This window comes from Notamacropus eugenii, chromosome 1, assembly GCF_028372415.1.
Source record: "Notamacropus eugenii isolate mMacEug1 chromosome 1, mMacEug1.pri_v2, whole genome shotgun sequence".
Lineage (NCBI taxonomy): Eukaryota > Metazoa > Chordata > Mammalia > Diprotodontia > Macropodidae > Notamacropus > Notamacropus eugenii.
Window position 1 is genome coordinate 481,325,729 of NC_092872.1, and position 15,009 is coordinate 481,340,737.

The following is a 15,009-nucleotide window of genomic DNA, read 5'->3' on the forward strand; positions in this document are numbered from 1 at the left end:
TCACTGATGATTGCCTTTTACATACAATTCCATTTCTTTTCTATTCACAGGATCACAGATCTAGAGTAAGAAGGGATCCTAGAGAGGTTATGTGACTTGTCTCAGAACACTCAGCTAGTAAAAGTGAGAGGGGTGATTTGAACCCATATCCTCTGACTTCAGAGCCATTATATGTTTCACTAGACCAGCTCTGAAGAATCCCCCCTATGACAGCTCCTTCTGGAGAACCAGGTAAAGAAATAAGCAGAACAGAGAAGCAGAGAGCATTTGAAAGGAAGAGTTGATACACAGACCCTGAATTCCCTCCACTCTTTCTTTCTCTCTCAGTGGGAGAGGGAAAGTTTTTGTTTTTAAATTACCCAAGAGCCATAGACTGAAAGTAAAATCCTTTCAGGCTGTTTCATTTGGGCCAGTGAATGGTCCTTCCCATCAACTGTCTGAAACCATAAAGGAAAGGCAGAAAAGAAGAATGCCTATTTGCATAGCCACTAATTTAAATGTCTTAACTGATAAGCACCTACTACGTTCCAGGTATAGTACTGGGTGATGGGGGTACAAAGACAAAAAATACCAGTTCCTGTCCTTGAGCTGCTTACATTCTGTTTGGAAGTATGCAACATGGATATTTTATAAATAAATGCAGAATGTATGGAGGGGAATGAGGGGAGACTTAACTTCAAATCCAGCCTCAGCCCCTTACTAGCTATGTGACCCTGGGAAAATTGATTAACTCTGTTTGCCTCAGTTCCCTCATCTGTAAAATGAGCTGGAGAAGGAAATGACAAGTCACACCAGTATCTGCCAAGAAAACCCCAAAGGGGGTCATGCAGAGTAGGACGTGATTAAAATGGCTCAACAACAACCACAACATATACAATACGGGAACATTTCTAGGGGTGGGAGACATGAGCTTCTGGGAGGAACAGGAGAGGTCTCAAGTAGAAGGCGGCATTTGACCTGAGCTTTGAAGCTAAGTGGGAATTCTAAGAGGCAAAACTGAGGAGGAAGCAATTCCAGGCATAGGGAGACGCTGTGTAAATCCATGGACACAAGAGATGGAGTACCTTGCATACAGAACAGAAAGTAGGTCAGTTGGGTTGGAACCCAAAGAATTCAGAAGAGTTTAACGCATAAATCTGCAGTCAAACTATGAAAGGCTTTAAATGCCAAACATAGGAGTTTGTATTTTTCCCTCTAGGGGCAGTAGGGAGACACTGGAGTTTTTTAAGCAGGGGAATGACATAGACTTGTGCTTTAAGACTATCATTTTGATTGTGCATACCCTTTGACGCAGCAATCCCACTACTAGGTCTATATCCCAAAGAGATCAAAGAAAATGGACTTATTTGTACAAACATATTTATGGCAATTCTTTTTGTAGTGGCAAGAACTAGAAATTGAGGGGATGCCCATCAATTAGGCAATGGCTGAACAAGTTGTGGTACATGATAGTGATGGAGTAATATTGTGCCATAAGAAATGATGAGCAGGTGATCCCCCTAATGGAAGGCTAGAAAAAGAGGCTTTTTAAAGGCAGGGAGCAAAATAAACAGGATTAAAGGTGAAAAAAAAAAAAAAGAAATGATGAGCAGAATGGGTTCAGAAAAACCTGGGAAGACTTACACGAATTGATCCAGAGTGAAGTAAACAGAACCAGGAAAAGATTATGCACAGTAACAGCAAGGACGATCAGCTGTGAAAGGCTTAGCCACTCTGATCAAGCCAAAGACCCAAGACAATTCCAAAGGACCATGATGAAAAGTGCTATCCATCCCCAGAAAGAAAGCTGATGAACTCTGAGTGTAGATTGAAGTATACTTTTTTAGTCTCTTTATTTTTCTTGTTTTTAATGTGTGTGTTTTCTTTTGCAAGATGTATAATATGGAAATATATTTTGTAGGACTGCACATGTATAATCAATATTATATTGCTTTTCTTCTCAATGGGGGAGGGGAGAGGAAGAGAGAGAATTTTTAATTCAAAATTTTAAAAAAATTAAAAAATACACATAATTGGGAAATATTTAATGAAATAAATTTAAAAATTTTTAAAGGTTATTATTTTGGCAACTATAGTGAAGATGGATTGGAGTATGGAGAAACTTGAGGCAGAGAGATCAATTAAGAGGCTATTATGTCAGTCCAGGTGAGAAGAGATAAAGGTCTGAACCACATTGGTGACTATGTGAGTGTACAGATGCAAAAAAAAAAAAATGTCATGGAAGTAGAATCAACACAACGTGGAAATTGATTGGATATGGGAGGGTGAGGGAAAATAAGTAGAATATGATTCCAAGGTTATGAAACTGAGTGACTAGAATGATGGTACCCTTGACAAAAGTAGGGAAATTATGAGGAAGAGTGAGTTTTGGGGAGGAAATATAATGAATTCTCATTTGGACATGTTGAGTTTGAAATGCCTATAGGATATGCCTACATATGCAATAGGTAATCAGTAATGTAGGACTGATATACAGGAAAAACACTAGGACTGAATATATTAATCTTGGAGTCATCCACATACAGATGATTATTGAACCCATAGGAGTTGATAAGATCACTAAACGACAACAGAGAAAGAGAAAAGAAAAGGGACAGGACAGAATCTTCAGCTTCATCCACAGTTAGAGGGCAGGACATGAATAATGTCTCAGATGCTATGGCTGTGTGACCTTGGAAAAGTCACTTAACCTGTTTACCTCAATTCCTCATCTGTAAAAGCAGCAGAAGAAGGAAATGGCAAACCATTCCAGTATCTTTGCCAAGAAAACTCCAAAATGGGGTCATGGAGAGTTGGACACTAAAAAGACACAAGAAGTCAATATGCAGCCAGCAGGGATCCATTTCCACTGGAGTTTGACACTACTTAGTAGACAAGGAAAGATTGAAGATATTGAAGATATCTGTAGATTGGCAAGAGATGGGGAGAGGAGGAGGATCTACCAAAGGAGACAAGAGATTTTGTTCTGGTCTCAATGCAGTGGTAATAGAAAGCTAAGAAACAGTATTGAGGCAGTGAATGAAGGGAAGGGGAAGAAAGCAGGGGAACTGCTTATAGTATAGGAAGACACTGCCCCTAGCTCTGAGGATGATGGTGGCTGAATTGACTCCTATTCCAGTCATAGGTCCCATCCCACTGAGTCTCAGGGAATCAGTGACATCAGATTTGGCTCCTTGCATTAGGATCTTTAGCTTGTCTTTGCTTGTTACCCAGATTTTTATGCATTTGTACCTAGCCATCTGAGGCACAGATTTTATTGCTGGCTTCTTTCTTAGATTGTCTCCTATAAATTTCTAGGCTCCTCTTTTGATAACTTCCTATTTTGTAGCTACAAATGTCTGCAAGACCTAGGTGAGGGCATATGAGGTACCTGATAATTTTATCCTTCAAAGGTAGGGGAATCAATGACAGGGAACTTTTATTCTGGATGTTACTCTGATTAACAAAGAGGAACCAATGGCTTGGGTGGGAATCATGAGAAACTTGGTAGCAAGTGACAACTCTATCTCAGAACTGAATTTGTGGAAATGCAAATTAAAGCAACTCTGAGGCTCTACCTCACACTGATCAGGTTTACAAAGTTGTCAAAAAAAAGAAAAATACTAACACTGGGGGGACTATGGGAAAACAGGACATTGATGCACACTTGGTGAAGCTGTGACTTGATCCAGCCATTCTGTAAAGCCATTTGGAACTCTGAACAAATAGTTACTAAATTGTGTGTAATCTTTGATCCAATGATACCAAAAGTTACTAAATTGTGCATAACCTTTGACATAGTGGTGTCACCATTATTAAGCCTATAAACTAGAGATCAAAGAAAGAGGAAAAGGGCCCATATGTACAAAAATATTTAGAGCAGCTCCTTTTTTGGTGGTAAAAACCTGGAAACTGAGGATGTACCCATCAATTGGGAAGGAATGGCTGAACAAGATATGGTATATGAATATAGTAGAATACAATTGTGCTATGAGAAATGACGAAGGTGATGGTTTCAGGGAAGCCTTGGAAGACTTGTAGGAACTGATGCAAAATTAAGAAAGCAGAACCAGGAGCAAAATTTCCACAATTAACAACATTGCAAAAAACTACTTTGAAAGACTTGAACATGTTCAACACATGTTCAACCATGATTACGGAGGATCAGTGATAAGGCATGCTGCCCACGTCCTGACTGAGGGGGTGAATTGCTAATTAATTTATGGACTTGTAAAATGGAGGTAGGTATGCCCAGTTTTTTGAGTACTTGTCAGGAAAGACCACAATGGCAGTGGGAAGTGATGCTGCAAATACGCTTTGATAAGACACAGAGGATGAAGTGTTGAATAGGCACAGAAAGTTCAGAGAAAAGCGGGGAAAGTTGGAGTGGCATACAGAGACATGCAGGATAGGGAAGACAATGGGGAGTCACAATGGAGAATTGTAGAGTCACTCACATAATCATGAATTAGAGGTGGAAGCACTTGGCAAAATGAACTCAAATGGAGATAGAAGAGTGTGGGGGCAGGAGCAGGGGAGGGAAGGAGTTTGGGGTCTCTTTTATGAGATTTTGGTAAGGGACAGACTAAATCTCAACTGTACCACCTTGGGGTTAGTTTGTTAACATCCACTATTCAGCATCATCTGGTGTTCTGCTGGTCTTACTTTGGAATCTGGAGCTTATCTGAGGCTTACTATCACAGGACCAAAGGCCCTTACAGCAAGGTCTAAACGGCTTCCCTTGATTTAGTACGTAGTCTCAGGATATGTTTTTTGGTTACTATATTATAGAGTTTGCAAATTACGTTCCTTTTATCTTTTGGATGGTCTCTACGTGACTTCTAGGCTCCCTTTGCAATCTTACTCCCTGCTATGATTACTTTATACTGGCTACTTATAAACTTACTTACTAGGTGTGTGTTCGTCCTTCATTGCCAAAGAAGATCATGCCATCAGAGAAATAATGACATGATTTGCACTTGACTTGTTTTGAGTGAGGGAGGGCTGTGCAGATCACCAGCCTCACTTCTCCTCCAGAGCCATCTGAATCCAGCGACCAGACATTCATCAGGATGACTGGAGATGACCCAGGATGAAGCAATTGGGGTTAAGTGACTTGCCCAAGGTCACACAGCTAGTGAGTGTTAAGTACCCGAGGTGTGATTTGAACTCAGGTCCTCCTGACTTCTAGACTGGTGCTCCATCCCCTGTACCACCTAGCTGCCCCAAACTTACTACATTGACCAGAAGGAGTAGGGACCAAAACAAGGTATAATTTTAACTCAGAGGTGATGGTTTCAAGACGAAGAATTTTATATATACACATATATATTGTTATATATATATGTGTATATGCATTTATGTATAATTTATTTAGATATGTTTATGTATAATATACTTATGCATGTTATTTATGTATAATATATTTAGATATATACATAATACATCCTGGAATCCATATAAAACATACATAATAAACATATACTATAAAATTCCACATCTTGAATCCACATAAAACATATATGTATGCATGTATATACATATATGTGCATGCATGTGTGTGTATGTGTGTGTGTGTGTGTGTGTGTGTGTGTGTAGCCAATGCAGGAAATTATTTCTCTTCATTATACACATTTATTTCAAGGGTTTGTTTTTCTTTTTTTTTCCTTGACGGGAAAGGGTGGGGAGGACACGAAACAGATTTTTGTTCATCAAAAAAAGTTTAAATGAATTTAAAAAGAAAAGAAACCCCCCCCATCCAATGTTTCTTTCGTGTTTGTTAAAAATAATAGCTAGTCTTTAGATTGTGCTTTAAAGTTCCCAAAGCGTTTCATAGATGTTGTTTCATTCATTCCTCATAACAGCCCTGTAAGGAGGTACCATTATTCTCCTCATTTTAGCGAGGAAGAAACTGAGGGTAAGAAGTTAACTGACTTGTCCAAAGCCACACAGCTAAATAAATATCTAATGCGAGACTTGAACACAGGTCCTCCCGCATCCAAGGGCAGTACTCCAGCCATTATCTTCGGTGAGTGAGTATCCTAAGGGGTGCCTACAACTAGTGTATGAGAGGTAACTCCTCACTGGGAAATCTCATTATGCTTCAAGACTGAATCTGCCTGGTCTTCACATCTCACCAGTACCTTCTACCCCTTCAACTGGACCCTCTGGCTAGAGGGCAGGTCCATGGGTTCCATGGCCTCTATTTAAGGAAGAGGCTCTTCCCATTTCCCTCCAGCTACACTGCTTCTGATCTGCTCTGTTACTCTCCATCATGGCTCCACACAGGAGAAAAATGACAAAGGGGAGGAGCGTCCATCTCCCCTGTGACTGTTGCAAATGTATTAGGCCTGTTTTCATCCAGGAAATATTTTGACAGATAGTAGGAGCCCACTCCTCTACAGATGACTATTATCAATACTACTGTAGCACATTGGAAATTTGAACGAGGAGCTTTGTGATTAATGGGATGCAAGGTTAGCAAATGGCAAAATAAAGGTGTCACTAAGTTTGTCCATGGCCTGAATTACTGATTTACCTCTTAACTCTTCCAAGTCAGTCTCCATAGGTTGAAGCATGCTCCCTATATGGGTATAGGCCCTGGGCTAAGCACTGGGATACAAACACAAGCAAAACAAACAAACAAACAAATAACACAGTTCCTGCCTTCAAGGAGTTTACATTCTAATAGGGGGAGGTGACATAAAAAGTAAAATGGGGAGAGGGAGAATGTACTTCCAGAGCACATAGTGGCAAAGTCTGGAAAAAGTCAGAAGTACAGCCAGGAGGAAAGCATGGATGGTCAGGGCCCCGCCCTAGAAAGAATTCACCAAGCATGATGGAGGAATGTTCCAAGGTGAAGAGGTCCCAGACATGAGGAAAATTCCAGGGTGAGAAGACATGAGTCATGGTGGCAAAGTCTAGAATGTCACAAGCACACCCCGGGAGGGAAATAATTTGCAAATTTTAAAATGCTATGTAAATGTCAGTTATCATTATTCCTGTATTATTGTAGTTTAAACACATTTTCTTTCAGTTTTTTTCTTCTGAGGAAACAAAACAGCTGGTGAACATCCCCCTTATAACAACACTTCATCTACTTGAAATCACCCTTCAGCCATCTCTTGGGCTCAATATCCCCAGTTGTATCAGTCCTTCCTCTTAGCCAACATCTTTAATCATTTTTATTGCTCTTTTGTGGACCCACTCCAATTTCTTCACGTCTTTTATAAATGACAGGCACCCCAACCGGACACAATGTTTTAAAAATAGCCTCATAAATTTGAAATCTCACAGCAGGATTACTTCCTGTACATCAAAATTGCATGAATGCACCACCCATTATATACAAAGATAATACTATTGACCCTATCAGTATGAAATACACAGAATTGTTTCCAAGTTAGAAAGGTCTGCATTTGTGCTAAATTATCCCTCTCTCTAAACCATATGTAGGTCCAAGTTTTACTATTCTGTCCACTCACCCCTAGTAGCTATTACAGTTCCAGTTATTAAGTGTCATATTTCGTAGAGCTTCTTGCCAGTAGAAGTTCTCACTTGGTGATATTACCACGCTGTGGGTTCACACACCATCAGAGAGACACGCTTGTGGTATCCTGGAGCTAAAAAAGACCTTAGACATTATCTAGTGTAACCCCCTCATTTTACGGATGAGGAAACTAAATCCCAAGTATCAGTGGAAATGAAGTCTATGAACAGTCACTGCCAATCTAAAGGAGAGCTATATCCCAAAGACAAAAAAAATTTGTCATTCCAGGGTTTAGTATGGCTAACACCTATATTTTAAATGCACATGAATGTTCTGTGAAAAACTGGTAATAGGTACCTTTTTTATTTATGAAGAAGGCCCAAGAATTCTGGATCTGCAAATGACTACAGGTAAAGGGACTAGCTCTCCAAGGTTTCTCCCAACTCTAAAATCCTCGGGTCCTGATCCAAAGGTTCAGTCAGGTGGTCTCCAAGTGTATTGATATCTGATAGTTGTTAAATACCCTGGTTTCTCAAGGTGCAGGATACAGAGTCTTCCTATTGTCCCTTTTTCTAGCAGTATCAGCGTATGGAACCAAAAAGGGTCATTAACCACATATCCTTCCCATGGCGAGATGAGCACTGACATCTATTCCTAGGTTCTTGGGCTTTCCTGCCCACTAGTGGCAGGAATAAAGGAACCTCTTCTCCAGAGGTTGCTCCCCTGGATGATGTTAGCTGAAGTCAGTCTGAAAACAAGGCCAGTAGCCTGGGGGTGGGGTGGGATGTGAGGAGAGAAGGTGGTTGAAGTGGTAAAAGTGGTCTGACCTGCCCAGAACAGGTATCCAAGTTCTCCCAGGCTGCCTTGCTGCCTGTCTTCTGAGCTAAGCTAGTTTGTCTGTCCTCTAGCCTTCAGTATTACTGGGAAGGTCTCAGGAACTTCTTGCTCTTGCTATTAACAGAACTGGGATAATGGTAAATTAAATAATGAAACTTTCCAAGAATTTTCAAGTTTAGAAACAAATCTCCAAAGAAGGCAAAAATCTAACCCTGGCCATCTTCAAGCTCTTTTTTCAATACCCTTACTTCTCCTCCTTCCTCTCCATCTTCCCCCCAGTTATTTGGCTTTCAGGTGACTATCATCCAATCCCAAATAAAGGTTTACCTGATATAGTTTAATATGTTTACCTCTCTCAGAATATTTGCTTTCTTGGGGAACTATTACACTTTTTAGAAGAACAGAAAACCCTTAAAGTCAAGGAAATGAATCATTAATGGTGGAACTTAAATATTTTGACGAAGTTTGTTTTAACATCACAGATCCTTGCCAACAATCAAACAAACCCCACTGTAATGTGTATTCCTTGGAAATGTAGCTTATTGATTGAAAATAGAAAGGAAGGATGGATTCTTTAACTTTGGTAGCATGGCACTAACATTTAACTCTTCTGTTTGAGCCAAGTTTGACCGTCTGTCAATGCTGACTTCATTACATTGCTGTAACTACTGTGTATGTTATTCTTTCAGCTCTGGTTTGTTTGGTCTGCATCTCTTGATACAAGTCTTTTCATGTTGCTCTGACTCTTCATGTTTGGCATTCTTCATGACACAGTAATATTCCATTGCATTGATAGGCTCTCATTTGTTTAGCTGGTCCCCAATCGTTGAGCACATTTTTCTCAGTTCATTGTTATTACAAAGAAGGTCATTGTGAACATTTTTCTACATATGGGACTTTTATGTATCTAAAAAAGTAAAGAATGAGAGGGGCCCAAACCTTATAAACCCCACGGAAGCTTCACACGTACAACATCATGAAGATTGCACTTTCTTTGGGGGAAAAAAAGTGTTAGATGTAGAGAATACCAAGTAATATCCTAAAAAATGCAATTAATGATATCTTAACAGATAGGAAATGACTACTAAAATGGGGGTCATTCCTGATTCAGTTGTCTGTATATAATCAGACCACCAACTTGTAAGAGAAAAAGTCAAAATTAATGTAAAATTAGAAGATAAAATAAAAATGAGAAAAAGACATAGTATACAAATAAAGCATTCCAACTTGACCTATTTAAACAAATTTTTGAAGCTAAAAAATGTGATATGGATGGAATAAAGGATATAAAAACCAAAATAAAATCATTTTATGAAGAATTTTAAGTAATGTAAATAAATTGCCCTGACAATAAGACAAAAGAGCCTAAAATCTTCCATATTCAGCAAATACTTTGACTTAAATACCAAGCAGAGATATATGATAGCCACAGGCAGCAACAACTTAGAAGATAAATTCATTTGTAAAATCCTTGGAATACCTCAGTGCTGTTAGAAATGAGGAGCTGGTTGGTTTTAGAAAAACATGGAGACTTGCATATAATAATGAAAAGTGAAGTGACAAAACCAAGAGAATGCTGTATATAGTAACAGCAAAATTGTTGGAAGGATAATTATGAACAACCGAGTTATTCTGAGTACTATAAACGCTCAAATCAGCTATAAAGGAGCTATAAAAGAAGGTACTATCCACCTCCAGAGAAAGAAATGATAAATAGAAGTACACATAGTATGGTTTTATACATATTTATAAATCTGTGTCAAATGGGGTGGGGAGAGAGGAAGGGAGACAGTTTGAAGCTTATATGTAACAAAAAAAAATAAATTAAATTTTAAAAAATTCTTACAAAGAATGGTGGAAGGTTTTGAGGAGTCTTGCTTCATAAAACCTCAAGATTCAATATAGAGAAATACTAGTTAAAAGAAAGATTGAAGAATGACTCAGTTAATGAAATTTAATACAAGAATATTTAAAGATAGAGCTAGGAGGACAATTAACAAAGAAAAGATGGAAACTATCTGACATACATATATAATTTTTTTATCTTTCTTAATTTTTTTTTTTATTTTTGCAAGAGTTCTTCATATATCTCTCTTTCATTGAACATCTCATCATTTTTCCATGATGATTAGGCTCAGTTTTGCAGAGTATACCATTTGGGATAGGATTTTGAATTTCTTTCCTTTTCAGAATATACTATTTCAAACCTTTCTGTGGTTTGTGGTGAGCAGAATATTATTCTTTGAATTTTTTTGTGTTCCATAGACTTTCTCCTGACCATTTGCAAAATTTATTGTTTGTCCATGAAACTGTTAAATAAAACCACTTTGTGTCTTGGATTTTGAAGCAGTTTTTTTTTTCTTTTCCTGAAAGTGATCCATTGATTCTTTCTACTGTGCTTTGTTTTCTGTTTTCAGTAGTTCTGGGCAATTTTCTTGTATTTTCCTGAATTATGGCATTCAGGTCTTTTTCAACTTGTCATGTTCTTCTAAGAGATCTAGGATCCTCAGATTTCCTGTATGCATTTGGTTTTCAAAATCAATGCTTTCTGTTCTGGGGCTATAATTTTTTTTAAGTAAGAGAATTTTCAGCATCAAGGACAGCAAAATGACCATACTTGAACCAACACCCTGGTCCAGATGTGCTTGTACAGAAAGTAGAAAAAGAGCTTATGAAAATAATGGAAATTTGCTGGGCGGAGCCAAGGTGGCGGAGTAGAAAGACGCACATACACATAGCTCTGAACCCACAACCAATTGAACAACTACAAAGAAGTAACTCACAGCGAATTCTGCACCCAGAGGCCACAGAACATTGGAGCGAGGGAGATTTCTGTTCCGGAGAGACCTGCAAACCTCTCACAAAAGGTCCTTCGCGCTGCGGACTGGGCGCCGGGACTGGGAGCTGAGTACAGCCCTGCCGCAGCCACGGCACTGAGAGGAACAGATCAGAGCGGGCTTCAGGGACAGGATCTCCAGCGGCCGCACAAGTCCCTCCACCCACAGGTGACAGGGGTAGGTGAGAGAGGGTTGAGGGAGGAGTGGGGTGCCCCCATGGCTCGGGCCCCCTTGGGAGACAGAAGCTGAGGGGCGGCGGCAGACTGGGGCTCCCCAAGCAGGCAGGAGCCTGGATCCATTGTTGAAGGTCTGTGCATAAACTCCCTGAGGGAACTGAGCCTGAGAGGCGGCCCTGCCCTGACCTGAGCATCTGAACTTAATCTCACACTGAATAGCAGCCCTGCCCCCGCCCAAAGCCCTGAGGCTGGAAGAAGCATTTGAATCTCAGACCCCAAACGCTGGCTGGGAGGATCAGGAGGCGAGGTGGGTGTGAGGAAAATATTCAGAGGTCAAGTCACTGGCTGGGAAAATGCCCAGAAAAGGGAAAAGAAATAAGACTATAGAAGGTTACTTTCTTGGTGAACAGGCATTTCCTCCCTTCCTTTCTGATGAGGAAGAACAATGCTTACCATCAGGCAAAGACACAGAAATCAAGGCTTCTGTGTCCCAGCCCACCCAATGAGCTCAGGCCACGGAAGAGCTCAAAAAGAATTTTGAAAATCAAGTTAGAGAGGTGGAGGAAAAGCTGGGAAGAGAAATAAGAGACATGAAGTCAAAGCATGAACAGCAAATCAGCTCCCTGCTAAAGGAGACCCAAAAAAATGTCGAAGAAAATAATACCTTGAAAACTAGCCTAACTCAATTGGCAAAAGAGGTTCAAAAAGCCAATGAGGAGAAGAATGCTTTCAAAAGCAGAATTAGCCAAATGGAAAAGGAGATTCAAAAGCTCACTGAAGAAAATAGTTCTTTAAAAATTAGAATGGAACAGATGGAGGGTAAGGACTTTATGAGAAAGCAAGAAATCACAGAACAAAGCCAGAAGAATGGAAAAATGGAAGATAATGTGAAATATCTCATTGGAAAAACAACTGACCTGGAAAATAGATCCAGGAGAGATAATTTAAAAATTATAGGACTACCTGAAAGCCATGATCAAAAGAAGAGCCTAGACATCATCTTTCATGAAATTATCAAGGAAAACTGCCCTGAGATTCTAGAACCAGAGGACAAAATAAATATTCAAGGAATCCACAGAACACCGCCTGAAAGAGATCCAAAAAGAGAAACTCCTAGGAACATTGTGGCCAAATTCCAGAGTTCCCAGGTCAAGGAGAAAATATTGCAAGCAGCTAGAAAGAAACAATTCAAGTATTGTGGAAATACAATCAGGATAACACAAGATCTAGCAGCTTCTACATTAAGGGACTGAAGGGCATGGAATAGAATATTCCAGAAGTCATAGGAACTAGGACTAAAACCAAGAATCACCTACCCAGCAAAACTGAGCATAATACTTCAGGGGAAAAATTGGTCTTTCAATGAAATATAGGATTTTCAAGCATTCTTGATGAAAAGACCAGAGCTGAAAAGAAAATTTGACTTCCAAACACAAGAATGAAGAGAACCATGAAAAGGTGAACAGCAAGGAGAAGTCATAAGGGACTTACTAAAGTTGAACTGTTTACATTCCTACATGGAAAGACAATATTTGTAACTCTTGAAACATTTCAGTATCTGGGTACTGGGTGGGATTACACACACACACATGTACACATGCACACATACATAGAGACAGAGTGCACAGAGTGAATTGAAGAGGATGGGATCATATCTTAAAAAAAAAATGAAATCAAGCACTGAGAGAGAAAGATATTGGGAGGAGAAAGGGAGAAATGGAATGGGGCAAATTATCTCTCATAAAAGAGGCAAGCAAAAGACTCATTAGTGGAGGGATAAAGAGGGGAGGTGAGAAAAAAACATGGTCTACTCTCATCACATTCCACTAAAGGAAAGAATAAAATGCACACTCATTTTGGTATGAAAACCTATCTTACAGTACAGGAAAGTGGGGGATAAGGGGATAAGCAGGGTGGGGGGGATGATAGAAGGGAGGGCATGGGGAGGAGAGTGCAATTTGAGGTCGACACTCATGGGTAGGGATAGGATCAAAAGAGAATAGAAGTAATGGGGGACAGGATAGGATGGAGGGAAATATAGTTAGTCCTATAGAACACAACTATTATGGAAGTCATTGGCAAAACTACACAGATTTGGCCTATATTGAATTGCTTGCCTTCCAAAGGGAAGGGGTGGAGAGGGAGGGAGGTAAAGAAGTTGGAACTCAAAGTGTTAGGATCAACTGTCGAGTAATGTTCTTGCCACTAGGAAATAAGAAATACAGGTAAAGGGGTATAGAAAGCTATCTGGCCCTACAGGACAAAAGAGAAGATGGAGACAAGGGCAGAGAGGGATGATAGAAGAGAGAGATTGGTCATAGGGGCAATTAGAATGCTTGGTGTTTGGGGGGAGGAGGGGATAAAAGGGGAGAAAATTTGTAACCCAAAATTTTGTGAAAATGAATGTTAAAAGTTAAATAAAAAATAACAATAAAATAAATTAAAAAAAGAAAAGAAAATAATGGAAATTCATCTGGACTGGACCAAGGATAGAAAGAGAAGGTCCATACTAGAGGCAACATAATTTTGAGGATGATTGAGCAATTGCTCCTCAAGGTAATTGAAAGAGATGAAGATATCAAATGTGTAAGAAAAAAAACAACTTTTGGTAATAACCAAAAAAGGCAAACAAGAAAATATCAATAACTATTCATCTATAGTTCTTCTTCTGATACTATCAACAATCTACTGCCCTTTGAAGTGCTTGCCACCTTGTCCTAATTACCACTAATCTCTTTGCCAAATCTCAGCCCTAGATGATTTCCTCTAGCTTCTAATACTATCACTAGTTGTTGTTTTTTTTTAATGCAGTGGAAGGAAGTCGCACAATCATGCTGACTGGGTTCATAACAAATCATACAACTTGAGTTGCAAGACAGTCCATTTATTCCTCCCTAATTGACTGATGATCTCACTCCTCACAAAAAACTATCTTCCTTCTTCAACTTGCCTATACCTCCTCTTCTCCCATACCCTCTCAACTGAGTTCTTTGCCCCTTACTTTACTGAGAAAATTGAGGGCATTCAAAAAGAGCTTCTTCTTCTTCTGTTTCCTTCATCTTGAAACCCTTGGACATCATCTCCTACTCTTTCTTCCTTTTCTCCCATCTCTGACAAAGAGATGGCCCTTCTACTTGTCAAGACCAACTCTTCTACATATGAATCTGATTCTATCTCTTCCTATCTTCTTCAGAAGGCTGTACACTCAGTCATCCTTTTTTCTCTCTCAAATCTTCCCTACTATTTTCTCCCTACTCTTTTCCTCCCTACTGCCTTTAGTAACACCCAAATCTTCCCTTTAAAAAGATGCCCTCATTAAACCCTACTATCCCTCAAGATATTGTCTTATATTTCAGCCCTATCTCAGCCAAATTCCTGGAATTAGCTGTCTATACCTCCTATCTATACCTCTCCTTCCTCTACTCTCACTTGCTCCTTAACCTTTTGCAAGCAGGCTTGTCATTACTCAAATGAAACTGCTCTCTGAAGTTACTGATGGGATGTTTGGGTGCGTATGCTTGGACCCCAATTCTAATATCACATTTCTCTTTAAAAATCACATTTCTCCCTAGCCTCAAAACGCTATCCCAGGCAGTTTCTCCCCAGCCCAAGGACACAGCCTGCCCCAGCAACAACTTCTGGCTATAGTAGCCAGCTGTACTTACAGAATTTACTAGTCTGAACCAGCTGT